Source organism: Leopardus geoffroyi, chromosome B4, assembly GCF_018350155.1.
Source record: "Leopardus geoffroyi isolate Oge1 chromosome B4, O.geoffroyi_Oge1_pat1.0, whole genome shotgun sequence".
NCBI lineage: Eukaryota > Metazoa > Chordata > Mammalia > Carnivora > Felidae > Leopardus > Leopardus geoffroyi.
Window position 1 is genome coordinate 84305204 of NC_059341.1, and position 15711 is coordinate 84320914.

Here is a 15711-nt window from a genome sequence, read left to right on the forward strand (position 1 = left end):
CTTACAAGTTTTAAGAATTGATTTTATAGTCCCTTTACTCTTTTAATAGGTGTTTTAAAATAACTGATTTTCCCTCTAATTTAAAAGAAATTAATGCTCCTTTTTAAATAGAGATAAGCAAAAGTAAAATAAAAATTATCCTGCTACCTCCTTCCTAACATTTTGTCTCAATAAACAGTAAATTCTTTGAGGGCAGCTCATTTCTCCAAGGAACAAGGTCCCTCACTTCTAGAATTCATCCATGGAAACCCCAGCAGAAAGGAAAGGGAGGGGGAAAAAAAAAAGCACATAGGCTTAATTCAATGAGAGTAATATATAGATTTGTTTTTACTTTGTTTACATTTCCCCATTCGTATAAATCTAGTGTGAAAAAAACCCATACATTTCATTTTTATGGATTTTTCTTGGTTTATAATAATTTTTTGGCATTTTTCCAGCATCCTTAAAATTTCTTACTATAGTAGCAGCAAAGTCCTACATTTCCAATTGCCAAATCAGGTAGTAAACACACATTCATTCTATATGTAAAATCTTACTCAATTTTAACTTATATTTAAATTAGTTACTCAAAATAACTTTTTATTTCTTATTTCTTTTGTTTAAGTCTACCAACTGCATCAACAGATTTTCACATTTTATGTACAGTTAAACGTATATAGAATAAGTTTCTCCTCAAAATATCCCACAAAAATCTGAATTCACACACATGCAAAACAATTCCAGTGTCCTAAAATTCATCCACAAGTACCCAAATATAATGCTCACCTGATCTCTAGCTCAGATGTAATGAATGCCTCATCCATCCAGGTAAAGTGTAAGAACTGTACTTATCAAGCATAATTTGGGGAGACAGTAAGGAAAGAATAGTGGATAGCTCCCAGCAATTCACCTAGGAGGGGAAAAAAATGATCCCTTTCACATCCAGAGCGTAGGTTCTAACAAGTTTTCAGCAACAGTCAAATAAAATTCTCAGAACAGTCCTGACTTTTCACTGGACTCTGTGTCTTAATTAAGTAGTCTGAGTGACAGTGCAAAAATTAATTTGAAACTACCTTTATTCTTTACTCTGAAAAGATGAATATTGTCTGTCTTGACTATTAAAATCCCCAGAGATTTCAATTCTGCAGGAACTCTACATGGTTCTAAATTTAGACAAGTAATAGAAATAGTTGGAAGGCATGCAATTCACTTTAATATCTGAACTTTTATGTTGCCAGGCAGCTAATTTCTTAAGTAATCCTAGAGCAGTCATCCACATAAAAGAATAAATATATAAGCCATATAATCAACTGATAGGCTAGTAATGGTGTTAATTAAAATATTACCTATAATTTCTGAAAATGAATAACACCCCTCCTCCAAAAACAAAGGTTATAACTTCTTCCATAGGGATAACAGGACAGGATTTTAAATATTTCAACAGAACAGGTTAATAGCACATGGTGACTTTCCTTACAACTGATTTGTTTCCACATCAATGAACATACCACTAGGCTTAATGGATTTCACTTTCAGTGTAAAATGTTTTTGTGGAAGGAACTGACCTATCTTGTTTCATGTAGAGTCCCAGAGTGGAATATGTTCTCAAGCTGTTGGACCATAAATGATTGGGGTATACCAGATCATAATTCTAAGGCTAACTCTTTTTGGATTCTCTAAAACCTCAGACCTCTATAAGGAACCACAAAAACTATACTCCCAACAGAAATGTTCAATACAATAAATAACCAACTTCATGTCAGTTTCCTAGACTCAGGTCATGATCTCATGGCTCGGGAGTTCAAGGCCCGCATAGGGCTCTGTGCTGACAACTCAAGCCTGGAGCCTGCTTCGGGTTGTGTCTCCCTCTCTCTCTGTCCCTCCCCCACTCACACTCTGTCTCTGTCTGTCTGTCTCTCTCTCACAATTAATAAACATTAAAAAAAATTTTTTAAGGAATCATTTGTCACTAAAGGAATCAGGGTTCCTTGCAGAAATGATTTATTCCAGGTCTGGGGCAGGTAAAGTACAAAGTGAACCTGGAACACCTTGCAGTGCCAGAGTGGATCACGTCAAAAGGACATAGGAATCAGTTTGATAGGGCTCCCACTGACCAAATTTACAACAAATTTGTAGTATTTTTAATACTGAATATGGTATTTTTAACAGCAATAGATTATAACATATTGAATTTTTTAAAAATACCAAGTCTACAGTAACCATCAAAAACAAAAAAAGGAGGGGCACCTGTGTGGCTCAGTCAGTTAAGTGTCCAACTCTTGATCTTTACTCAGGTCGGGCTCTGGGCTGAGCCTTGTTGGGATTGTCTCTCTCCTCTCTCTCTGCCCTTCACCTGCTCACACGCTTTCTTTCTCTCAAAATAAACTTAAAAAAAAAAAAAAAAAAAGGAGGGGGAGTAAAAATAAAACTCTTCCTTTTAGAACACCACCAACTAGAAAACGTAGAATTTATGAGAGAATCAACATTTTGCATGACCACCAATGTAATAACCAATTCAGGCAAGGATCATAAATGCATGTTAATACCACTGAGTAAAACATTAAGGAATAGAAAGGTCACACATTTTTAAAAGTATCATTCCACAGACTGCTTAATTACAAAGGGGAAAAGATACCTTTACAAAGAAGAAATGTAGCTGACATCAACATAACTAAGTGACCAAACTTTTTATCACCAACAATGGAACAAAAGGACATTATGTGCACAGAGACACACATAACATCTTGCCAAAAATGTTTAACCTGAATCTAATCAAGACAAAGCCAAATTGTGACACATTCTTCAACATAACTAGCTTGGTCTCTAAAAAATATCAATGACATTAAAAACAAAAATGGGGGAGAATTGCTCTGAATTAAAAGACTAAAAAAAAAACAAAAACAAAAATGACAAATGCAACACATGATCCTTGACTAAATCCAGGATTGGAAGGAAAGCTATAAAGCAGTATCTCAATTGAGATAATTAAGCAAATCTGAGTATAGACTATTGCATTAACTATTATACCACTGTAAGATATTTTGAATGTGATAAGTTTGATAGTACGATTATGGTGATACAGGAAAACAACTTGTTTTTAGGCAATAGATGCTTAAGAAATTTTGAGGGGAAGTTTTCTGAATGTCTGTAATATGCTAATAAAAGTTTCCAGATTTCCTAATACACTAATAAAAATTCTTGATATACAATGAACAATAATGTATATATGTGTAGGGAGGGAAGGGAGGGAAGGGAGAGAGAAAGGTGGATACCGAAAAAGAAGAGTGAAGAAGGGGGTAAAGAGAGTGAGAGAGCACAAACGCAATAAAATATGTGATAAATATAGGTAAATGTCATACTGATATTCAGTGTATCACTCTTCCGACTTTTCTATAGGTTCAGAATTCTTCCAAATAAAAAAGCTGGGGTAGGGGCATCTGGGTGGCTCAGTCAGTTGAGCTTCCAACTTCAGCTCAGGTCATGATCTCAGGGTTCATGAGTTCAAGTCCCCTATGGGGCTCACTGCTGTCAGCACAAAGCCAGCTTCAGATCCTTTTTCTCCCTCTGTCTCTGCCCCTCCCTCACTCATGCTGTTTCTCTCAAAAACAAATAAACATTGGGGCACCTGGGTGGCTCAGTTAAACGTCAGGTTCTTTATTTCAGCCCAGGTCATGACCTCACGGTTTGTGAGTTTTTGAGTCCCACATCGGGCTCTGCGCTGACAGCACAGAGCCTGCTTGGGATTCTCTCTCTCCCTCTCTGCCCCTCCCATGCTTGTGCTCTCTCTCTCAAAATAAATAAACATTAAAAAAAAATTGGGGGTGAAAAAGAATAAGAAACAACGTTAACCCAAACTCTTAGCTATCCGATGTAAATTTTGCTGTGTCCTGAAAAACCAATTCCAGGTGGTGGTTACAGGCACAGACCTTGGCATGAAGCTGTTATGCTCCGGCTGCATGACCTAACCTAACCTCTCTGTTATGGTCTGCATGGGTCCTCCCAAAATTCATTTTGAACCCCCCAAAATGATAGTATTAGGAAGTGGGGCCTTTAGGAGGTGAATGGGATTAGTGCCTTATAAAAAAGGTTCCAGAGAGATCCCTATCCATTCTACCACGCGAGGACACAGTGAGAAGCAGCTGGCTATGAACCAGGAAGAAGGCCTTCACCAGAATTCAACCATGCTAGTGCCTTGGACCTCCCAGCCTCCAGAACTGTGAGAAATAAGTTTCTGTTGTTGATAAGCCACACAGTCTATGGCATTTTGTTATAGCAGTCTGAACAGACAAAAGACACCCTAAGCTTCAACTATAATATAAGGATACTACAGTACTACTCCATGGGGATTATTATTGTGAGAAATAAATGATCTACTATCTATTATACTTACATAATATTATCTATTATCTATTATACTTACATAATATCACATTCTTTGTTCACTTAACTTTCTTGTAAGTATGGGGACACTGGACCAATTTTTAGCCTTTCTATGTCTTGGCAACTAGGTTACAGTAACTTTATTAAAATTTTGTGAATTGCCAAATATATCCAACCTCAAATAAAAGTTAAAATGCATTCCATCTAAGGCCCAATAAAAATAAGTCCACCTTTAGCACAAATAACAGAGCTTACACACTCTGAAGTACCTGTAAGTGGTATAAGCAGCAGCTTCTCACAGCTTATATTTGCTCCTTACTCAAAATACTAGTCACAGGCCTGCCTTCGTCCCCCAAATAGCAATCTTTACATTAAAATCCAAAGCCATCAAACCAGAAGTACCTTTAAATTCTATTTACCGGGGCTTCATCACTCCACAAGTTTGCCCTGGTGACCTCATCCTGGATTGAAACATCCCTTCCTCTCTCTAGAGCTCCAGATTCATTTACACAATTAGCTGATACATATTTCCAAAAGTGAACTCTCTACCAACACTCTTCTAACCCCAAATCTGCCCCCCCACATTTTATGTGATATATGTGATATAATCGACATATTAGTTACTGGTGTAAAACATGACTCAATATATGTATATATTGAAAAATGATCATAGTAAGTCTGGTTAACATCCATCGCCAGACATATTTATAACTGTTTCTTGTGATGAGAACTGTTAAGATCTACTGTTAACAACTTTTTTTTTTTTAATTTTTTTTTTTCGATGTTTATTTATTTTTGGGACAGAGAGGGACAGAGCATGAACGGGGGAGGGGCAGAGAGAGAGGGAGACACAGAATCGGAAACAGGCTCCAGGCTCTGAGCCATCAGCCCAGAGCCTGACGCGGGGCTCGAACTCACGGATCGCGAGATCGTGACCTGGCTGAAGTCGGACGCTTAACCGACTGCGCCACCCAGGCGCCCCAACAACTTTCAAATATATAACACAGTATTATTAACTACAGCCACCATGTTGTACATGAAACCTCCAAGGCTTTTTTTCGTACCTGGAAGATTATACATTTTCTCCACCTTAACCCGTTTTGCCCACCTCCACCCCTGCAACCACCATTCTTTTCCATGAATTATGTTTTGTTTTTTTAGATTCCACATCATTAATGAGATCAGAGTATTTTGTCTTTCCTTATTTCACTTAGCATAATGCCCTTAAAGTCCAACCACATTGTCACGAATGGCAGGATTTCTTTTTATGTCTGCATAATACTCCACTGTATGCACATACATTTTATCTGTTCATTTGTTGCCAGACACTTGGGTTGTTTCCATGTCATGGCTCTTGTTTAATACTACAGTGAACATGGGGATGCAGATACCTCTTAGAGATAGTGACTTTATTTTCTTCAGGTATATATCCAGAAGCAGGATTGCTGGTTCGTATTTTTAAATGAAAATGTAAAATTTTTTTCTACTTTTAGTTCTGTTTTTAATTTCTTGAGGAACTGTTTTCCATAGTGGCTGCACCACTTTACATTCCCACCAACACTGCACAAAAAGCTCCCTTTTCTCCACATCCTTGCCAACACTTGTTAGTTCATCTTTTTGATGCTAGCCATTCTAACAATAGTATAAAGTGGTATCTCACTGTGATTTTGATTTGCATTTCCCTGATGATTAGTAACATTGAACACCTTGTCCTGTACCTGTTGTTCATCAGTATGTCTACTTCAAAACAAAGTGTCTAGGGGCGCCCTGAGTGGCTCAGTCGATTAAGCATCCGACTTCGACTCAGGTCATGATCTCATGGTTCACAGGTTCAAGCCCCGTGTCAGGCTCTGTGCTGACAGCTCAGAGCCTGGAGCCTGCTTCAGATTCTGTGTCTCCCTCTCTCTCTGCCCCTCCCCCGCTCGCTCGCTCGCTCTCTCTCTCTCTAATATAAACACTAAAAAACTTTTTAATGTCTATTCAGTTCCTCTGCCCATTTTTTAAAAAAAATTTTAATGTTTATTTTTGAGAGAGAGAGAGAGGCAGAGTGCTAGCAGGTGAGGGGCAGAGAGAAAGAGAGACAGACACAGAATGTGAATCAGGCTCCAGGCTCTGAGCTGTCAGCATAGAGCCTGATGCAGAACTTGAACCCACGAACCAAGCCCTGAGATCATGACCTGAGCTGAAGTCAGACACTTAACCAACTGAGCCACCCAGGCACCCCTCCTCTGCTCATTTTTAAAGCAGACTGTGTTTTTTCTATTTAAGTTGTAGGAGTTCTTCATATATTTTGAGGATATTAACCCTTTATTGGATATGATTTGCTAATTTTTTTCTACCAGATCATTCATTTTATTGAGTTTCCCTTACTGTGCAAAAAGCTTTTTATTTTTTATTTTTTTATTTTTTAAGTAATCTCTACATCCAGCATGAGGCTTAAGCTCAAGACCGGAAGATCGAGAGTCTCATGCTCTACCAAGTGAGCCAGCCATGCGCCTGCATGCAAAAGCTTTTTAGTTAGATGTAGTTCCACTTGTATATTTTTGCTTTTGGTACCTTTGTTTTTGGTGTCAAATCCAAAAAACTCATCCCCAATACAGAAGTCAAGGAGCTTACTGCCAATGTTTTCCTCTAAGGGTTTTATGGCTTCAGGTCTGTTTCCAAGTCTTTAATTCATTTTTCATTTATATTTACATATGGTAGAAGACGGTTGTCCAGTCTACCCAACACTGAAAAGACTGTCCTTCCCTATTATATATTCTTGGTTCCTGTGTCATAAATTTATTGACCATATATGCCTGGGTTTGTTTCTGGGCTCTCTAATCTGTTCCATCAATCTATATGACCATTTTCATGCTGTTACCATACTGTTTTGATTATTATAGCTTTGCTATATAGTTTGAAGTCAAGAAGTGTGATGCAAGGGCTCCTGGGTGGCTCAATTGGTTAAGCATCTGACTTCAGCTCAGGTCATCATCTCATGGTTTGTGGGTCTGAGCCCAGGTGGAGCCTGCTTGGGATTCCCTCTCTCTCTCCCTCTCTCTGCCCCTCCCCCCACTCGTACTTTTTCTCTCTCAAAACAAACTTAAAAAAAAAAAAGTGTGATGACTCCAGTTTTGTTTTTCTTTCTCAAGACTGCTTTGGTTATTTGGGGTCTTTTGTGGTTCCATACAAATTTTAGGATTGTTCTATCTCCATGAAAAATACCACTGGAATTTGGGTAGCAATTGAACTGAATCTTTAGATTGCTTTAGGTAGTATGGACATATTAACAATATTAATTCTTCCAATCCATGAACAGAGAATATCTTTCCATTTATTTGTATCTTCAATTTATTTCATCAACATCTTACTGTATTCAGTGTAGAGACCCTTCACATCCTTGGCTAAATTTATTCCTAGGTATTTTATTCTTTTTGATGCAATTGTAAATAAGACTCTTTTCTTTCTTTTTTCTTTTTTTGGACTATTTTCTTAATATATACTTTTTAAGTTTATTTATTTTGAGGGTGCCTGGGTGGCTCAGTCAGTTAAGCACCCAACTTCAGCTCAGGTCATGATCCCACAGTTTGTGAGTTCGAGCCCTGTGGTAGGTTCTCCACTGCCAGCACAGAGCCTACTTCAGATCCTCTGTCCCCCTCTCGCTCTGCCCCTTCCCTGCTCACATGCTCTCTCTCTTCAAAAATAAACACTTAAAAAATTAAAAAATCAAGTTTATTTTGAGAGTGCAAATAAGGGAGGGTCAGAGAGAGAAGGAGAGAAAGAGAATCCAGAGCAGGCTGCGCACCATCAGCAGGGAACCCAACATGGGATTCGAACCCGTGAATTGTGAAATCATGACCTGAGCCAAAATCAAGAGTCAGATGCTTAACTGACTGAGCCAGCTAGGCACCCCTCTTAGCATCTCTTTCTGATAGTTCATTATCAGTGTACAAAACATAATTGATTTTTGTATATTGATTTTGTATCCTGTAATTTTACAGAATTCATTTATTCTTTTTTTTTTGGTGTTTAGGGTCTTCTATATATAATATCACATCATCTGCATACAATGACATTTTCACTTCTTCCTTTCTGAGTTAGATGCCTTTTCTTTTTCTTGCTCAACTGCTCCAGTTAGGACTTCCAATTCCATGCTGAATAAAAGTGGCAAAGAAAAACTTTCAGCTATTCACTGTTGAGTACCATGTAAGCTGTGGGCTTGTAATATATGGCCTTCATTATGTTGAGATGCATTCTCTCTGTATCTACTTTATTGAGTTTTTATCATTAATGGATGCTAAATTTTGACAAATGCTTTTTCTGCATCTATTGAGACGATCATGTTTTGTTTTAAGATGATCATGTTTTTTAGCTTTCATTTTGTTAAAGTGGTATACCACACTGATTTACAGCTGTTGAACCATCCTTGTATCCCTGGAATAAATCCCACTTGATTACAGTATATGATTCTTTTAATATACTGTTGAATTAGGTTTGCTAATATTTTGTTGAGGATTTTTACATATGTGTTCTTTGGGGATGTTGGTCTGAAATTTTATTTTCTTACAGTTCCCTTGCCTGACTCTGGTATCAGGGTTAGGTTGGCCTCAGAGAATAAGTTTAGAAGTGTTCCCTCCTATTTTTTTGAATAGTCTGAGAAAGATTGGTATTAATTCTACTTTAAATATTTCACGGAACTCACCAGTGAAGCCTTCAGGTCCTGGAGTTTTGTTTCTTGGGAGATTTTTGATTACTGGTTCAAACTCTTCACTAGAAATGGGTCTGTTCAGATTTTCTATTTATTCATGATTCACTCTCAGTAGTATGTATGTTCCCAGGAATTTATCCATTTCTTCCAGGTTGTGCAATTTGTTGGAATATAAACTGTTTGTAGGATCTCTTGGAATCCTTTGTTTTTCTGCAGTATCAGTTATAACATCTCCTCTTTCATTTCTGATTTTGAGTCCTCTCTCTTTTCTTCTTGGGGAGCGTAACTGAAGATTTGTCTGTTTTTTTCAAACAACCCACTTTGTTTCATTGATTTCATCCATCATCATTTTAGTCTCTAGTTCACTTATGTCTGCTCTGATCTTTATTTCCTTCCTTCTATAACTTTAGGCTTAGTTCTTTCTTTTTCTAGTTTCTTGAGGTATAAAGTTAGGTTGTTTACTTGACATCTCTCTTGATTCTTAATGTAGGCATTTATCACTATGAACTTCTCTTTTAGAACTACTTTTGCTACATCCCATAGGGATAGTATTTTGTATGTTGGTATTTCCATTTTCATTTGTCTCTTGTATTTTTTTCTCTTTTGATTTCTTCTCTGATCCAATGCCTGTTCAATAGTATGTTGTTTATCTCTACATATTTGTGAATTTTCCAGGTTTCTTCTTGTAATTGATTTCTAGTTTCCTACCATTGTAGCCAGGAAAGATCTTGATATGATTTCAATCTTAAATTTATTAAGATATGTTCTGTGGCTTAACATATTATCTACCCTGAAGAATGTTCCATGAGCACTTGAGAAGAATGTTTTTTCTGTTGATTTGGGATGGAATGTTCTGTGTATGCCTGTTAAGTCCATCTGGTCTACCATGTCATTCATGGGAATGTTTCTTTATTGATTTTCTGCCTGGATATTCTACCCTTGAAGAAAGTGAGGTATTAAAGTCCCTTATTATTGTACTCCTATTTCTTCCTTTAGGTCTAATAATATTTGCTTTATATATTTAGGTGCCCCTAAAGCCCTTTCTTATTTCAGTTAACAATACCACCCAGTCACCCAGGACAGAAACTGAGAGTCATTTATTCACAATTCCTTCCCTCACCTCTCACATTTAACCAATTTCCAAATTCTAGCACCATCTCCTTGACCCATCTGATCTTCTCAGCTCCTACCTTTCCCCACTCCCACCACTTCTGGGCAAAGAATTCAGTTAGTGGAGCAAGACCTCCAGAGCTTTTTTTTCTTTTTTTTTTTGGCCTCCATCAGAGCAACCAGCTATGTTCTTGATGATAACTGTTCTGTTGGCCTGTATTCCTGAATACAGGAAAGCCTCTGACCTACCCCTGATGGATGTGTAGTGTGAATGAGAAATAAACTTATTTCAAGCTATTGAGAGCTGGGTTTTGTTTTTTACCCAGCATACCTTGGTCTACCCAGATTTCAACATCTTCTGTATGGACTACCACACCAGCTTCCTAACAAGTGTTTCCCACTCTACTCTAAATCCCTTGTAAGTATTTCTCTAAATTGCTACCAGTTACTTTTGTAAAACATTCTGTTTCTCTGATTAAAATCTTCAGGGGCGCCTGGGTGGCGCAGTCGGTTGAGCGTCCAACTTCAGCCAGGTCACGATCTCGCGGTCCGTGAGTTCGAGCCCCGCGTCGGGCTCTGGGCTGATGGCTCAGAGCCTGGAGCCTGTTTCCGATTCTGTGTCTCCCTCTCTCTCTGCCCCTCCCCCGTTCATGCTCTGTCTCTCTCTGTCCCAAAAATGAATAAACGTTGGAAAAAAAAAAATTAAAAAAAAAAAATCTTCAGAGGTTTCTCTTTCCCTCAAAATATCCCAAATTGCTTAACACAACTCTTAAAGCCTACCATAAAATCAGGGTCTCTATATATTCTCTCCAGCTATTCAAAATAGTGCTACATCTCCATACATACAATATCCTTTAAAAAAAATTTTTTTTCAACGTTTATTTATTTTTGGGACAGAGAGAGACAGAGCATGAACGGGGGAGGGGCAGAGAGAGAGGGAGACACAGAATCGGAAACAGGCTCCAGGCTCTGAGCCATCAGCCCAGAGCCTGACGCGGGGCTCGAACTCACGGACCGCGAGATCGTGACCCGGCTGAAGTCGGATGCTTAACCGACTGCGCCACCCAGGCGCCCCATACAATATCCTTTAATACTAGGTCTTTGCTCAGGTTATTCTATCTACTTGAAATGCCTTCCGGCCCTCACACCACCTCCCCTACCTTTGCCTGCCTAGCCAGCCATACAAGACCCCTCCCTAGTCAGCTATCCCTCCTACCCTCTCAAAAGCTATTCAGAGTTGGCTCTGCTCACGGCCCCCATTTTACACATCAGATCCCTAACCCAAAAGGATAAGTTTACATCACAAGGAACAGTACGGACCTAAGACCCTCAAATTCCTTTGTTCAGACACCAAACATTTGCCCCCACACCTTTCTTGACCTTTTCCCTCCATCTTAATGAAGGAAATAATAATTCTACCTCTGTTCTGGATTTCATCTTCTCTACGTACTCCAGGACTTCCCTCCATTATTACCACTCTCTATGGTCTTGCTCATTCACCAAACATATAAATATGCTCAAATCTGTCATCTTAAAAAACTTTTCCTTGAACCCCACGTTCCCTACTATTCTCTGTCTCCACCCCTCTGCAATCATCTTGAAAAACAGGACTTATTTGCCTTTATTTTCCCACCTTCTATTTATTCCTCAATCCAATGTGATTTGGCCTCTGCTCTCATCACTCCAGTGACCCTATTTTCACTGATGTCACCAATGACCTGAATGCCAAATCCATTAAGTTCTTTTCTGTCTTTATCATACTTGACCTTTCTACCTCACTTAACATGACTTCGCCTTCCTCCACCTTCAAACTCTCTTCTCTAAGGTCCTATCACACACATTTTATTGGTTTTCCATTTACCTCCTGACCTCCACAATTTTCTTCCAAGACTCCACTGCCACCAGTCACACCTTTAACTGTCAGTTTCTCCAAGGTTCTCTCCTCAGCGTTCAGCTCTTCAGTCTCAACATGATCCTTAGATGACCCAACATTTCACTTCAACTGCAGCATATATACACAGTTGACTCACAATGTCTCTCCAGCCTCAAATTCTCTCTCCAACTCCAAACCAGTACACCTAACTTCCTTCCAGTCCAAAATAAATTTACCTGTATTTCTAGACATACAACTTTCTGTATTCCCTAACTCATAAATAATGTCACCATCCACCCTGGTATGGAACCCAGAAAACCAGGAGTCATCCAAGAGCTCATCCCTCTTAATTACCACTATTCATTCTCTCTCATTCTAGTTCTCTTGCTTGGTCACTCATGCGCATGCAAGCGTGCATGCGTGCGCGCGGACAGACAGACACACACACACACACACACACACACACACACACACCCCCTCCAGGTCTGAGTCTACCTCCTAAATAGCTCTTCAATCTGTTCATCCCTGTGTACTTGTAGAACCACTATGGAGCCTATTTCTTTTTCTTCTTTTTAATGTTTTATTTTTTATTTTTAGGAGAAACAGAGACAGAGCATGAGTGGGGAAGGGGCAGAGAGAGGGAGACACAATCCAAAGCAGGCCCCAGGCTCCGAGCTGTCAGCATAGAGCCTGACACAGGGCTCAAACCCACGACTGGGAGATCATGACCTAAGCTGAGGTTGGACGCTCAACCGACTGAGCCACCCAGGTGCCCCTAGGCCTATTTCTAACCTGGATTATTTTGACTACCCTTAAACTGGATCCCTGATTCCAGTCTATTTTCCAACCCAGTTCCCACATTGTCACAGTGATCTTCAAAAAAAGCCCTTCAATAGTTTTCATAGTTTAAGACAAAATGTAAACTTTTTGGCTTATTGAAGGCCTTCAAGATCAGGCCCCTACCTACCTCACTAGCCTCTTCTCTGACTAATCCCCACAAGCATCCCATGTGTAGGCACATCCTGCTCCTTGCAGTGTGTCAAATGCATCATGCTGCTTTGCTTTATACCTCCACTCTTTATACACACAGTTCCTCCCCAAAACTCTCTTCCCCATACTTTTCCACCTGGCTAACTCTTACCAGTCCTTCAAGATTCAGCTGGAACATTACCTTCTGACAGGAAGTCTTTCCAGATCTCCATTGTGCTTCCAAAGCACCTTGTACATTCCTTTAAGCTCAGCGTTCTATCAGGCTGCATTATCACTGATGGGCCTGTCTAAGCTCTTTGTTCTTTTATACTCTTAGAACCTAATATTGTAGCTATCCGTATGCTGGTTAAATGAAAGAATCCATTGAGACTCCATTCAAATTTTACCTTCTCTAAAAAGTTGAATCTGATCCTGTCACTTAGAGTTAACCATCCCTCCTCCTTCCTTTCCTATTACATTTTACCACCATCTTGTAACACTTGTAACTTTACAGCTTATGTACAGTTGACCCTTGAACAACACGGGTTTGAACTACACTGGTCCACTTATATGTGAATATTTTCAATAAACATGGTGCATTACCATAAATGTATTTTCTCTTCCTTATGATTTTACTAATAACATTTTCTTTTCTCTAATTTGCTTCATCATAAGAATACAGTATATAATACTATAACATGCAAAATATGTGTTAATCGACTATTTGTCAGGCTTCAAGTAAACAGCGAGCTATTAGTAGTTAAGTTTTGGGGAGTCGAAAGTTATAGATGGCTTTTTGACCATGTGTGGGGCTGGGTGCCCTATGTTGTTCAAGGGTTAACTGTATTTTTTTGGAATCTATAATAAAACATGAGCTCCGGGGCACATGGGTGGCTAAGTCAGTTAAGCGGTTGACTCTTGATTTTGGATCAGGTCATGATCTCACAGTTTCATGAGATTGAGCCCTGCGTCAGGCTCCACGCTGATGGTGCAGAGCCTGCTTGGGATTCTCCCTTCCTCTTTCTCCACCCTTCCCCTGCTCGTTCACTCTCTCTCTCAAAACGAATCAACAAACATTTAAAAAAAATTTTTTTTTAATTTGGGGAGCCAGGGTGGCTCAGTCGGTTAAGAGTCCAACTCTTGATTTTGCTTCAGTCATGGTCTTGCAGTTCATGGGTTTGAGCCCCATGTCAGGCTCCACACTGACAGTGCAGAGCCTGCTTGGGATTTTCTCTCTTTCCCCCTCCAGTGTGAGTGCTCTCTCTCTCTCACAAATTAAATAAACTTAAATTTTGTTTTCTAATTAAAAAAAATAAATAAATTTTTTTTTCAATTTAAAAAAATTGAGGCACCTGGAAGCTCAACTGGTTAAGTGCCCAACTCTTGATTTTGGCTTAGGTCATGATCTCATGGTTCGTGAGTTTGAGCTCCGCATTGGGCTTGTGCTGGCAGTGCAGAGCCTGCTTGGGATCTTTTGTCTCCCTCTCTCTCTACCCTTCCTCTGCTCACTCACACTCTCTCAAAATAAAATAAGTAAACTTTCAAAAAAAAATAAAACATGAGCTTCTTGAGGATAGGGGCAGTGTCACTTTTTTTTTTTTTTTTTTTTGGTATCTTTGGCATATAACACAGTATCTAACAAACAGGCACTTTAAATAAACATCTGAGTGAATGAATGAGTTGGTCTCTTCATAAATTTTCTTGATGTTAGGTATTACTTTGGAAGCAGTTCTATAAACCTCACTTGAAGATCCCTCCTTCTATTATAAAAATACAGAAGGATCAGAAGCTAAGGGAAGATGTTCTAACAAAGAACTATTCTAGGAAGAAAAACATAGGCACCACTTATTTTAAACACAAACTAATAATAAACGGACAGTTTCTCTGATTTTTAAGCTAATGCTATATGATAGGCTTGTAGTACACCTAAGCAGTTAGATAACAAGACTGTGAAAAAAACTGGGTTGGTAAAACGAAACAGTAGCAAGTGAGTTCCTGTCATTCTTCATTGAAAATCTATCAGCTTTTCAGGGGTCCTCATGTGGCCGAATGCCCTTACTGTGGGCACTGAGCAAAACACAAGTCAACAATAAAGGACAAGATGAAACAGAGAAAACAGAACCTCATGGCCTAGAACACATTATGGATTTGAGTAGATCCTATGCCTGGATCCAGCCAGTCCACTAAATTGAAAAGACAACTGCCATTTCCCAACCTATAAGAAACCAAGAGGAAAAGCAATTATGAAAACAATGTTAATTCCAAAGAGAAAAAAAGGAAGAAAATGGAAGAAAACAGAGCACACAGAAATAAAGCACCATTTTCTCTTGGCCAATATTAACTTCAATACTGTTGTGTTATTTAACAGCGTTGGAGAACAATATTTAGACTAGTAATTTGATCGTGTTTAATACAGACTGTCCTTCTGTGAGGTAGGCTATCCTTGCTTACTATGGCCACTGGCTGTAAATACAACCAGCTACATGGAAAATGTGCTCGTTAATATCTGCAGACACTTCTTTGTCCCTCTTCCATATTACTAGCTAACTGTAGGTGAGTAAAATATTGAAGCTAGCTTAAGAATCCATTAAATGCAGCGTCAGTCTCAAGCATTTACATTTTAAATCAATAGATACATCAAAAAGCATTACTTACTTAACCTTAAGAGACACCACCAAAAGTTTTCCTCTACCCTAAAGGATACAGACCA

The 15711-nt window shown here is 38.9% G+C and overlaps 1 protein-coding gene across 7 annotated transcripts in view; it reads right to left on the bottom strand.

The window, feature by feature from the left end:
- R3HDM2 (R3H domain containing 2) overlaps nucleotides 1–15711 on the bottom strand; it is a 165027-nt gene that overhangs the window by 140129 nt on the left and 9187 nt on the right. For 2 of the 7 annotated variants that reach the window (XM_045465100.1, XM_045465097.1), the window contains exon 1: nucleotides 766–888. The exons of 3 other annotated variants lie outside the window; for them this stretch is intronic. The gene's annotated coding sequence lies outside the window, so the exon portion shown is untranslated. Of the gene's footprint in view, nucleotides 1–765; nucleotides 889–15711 lie in introns of those variants that run through there. 2 more of the 7 variants (XM_045465104.1, XM_045465102.1) reach the window with 2 other exon arrangements.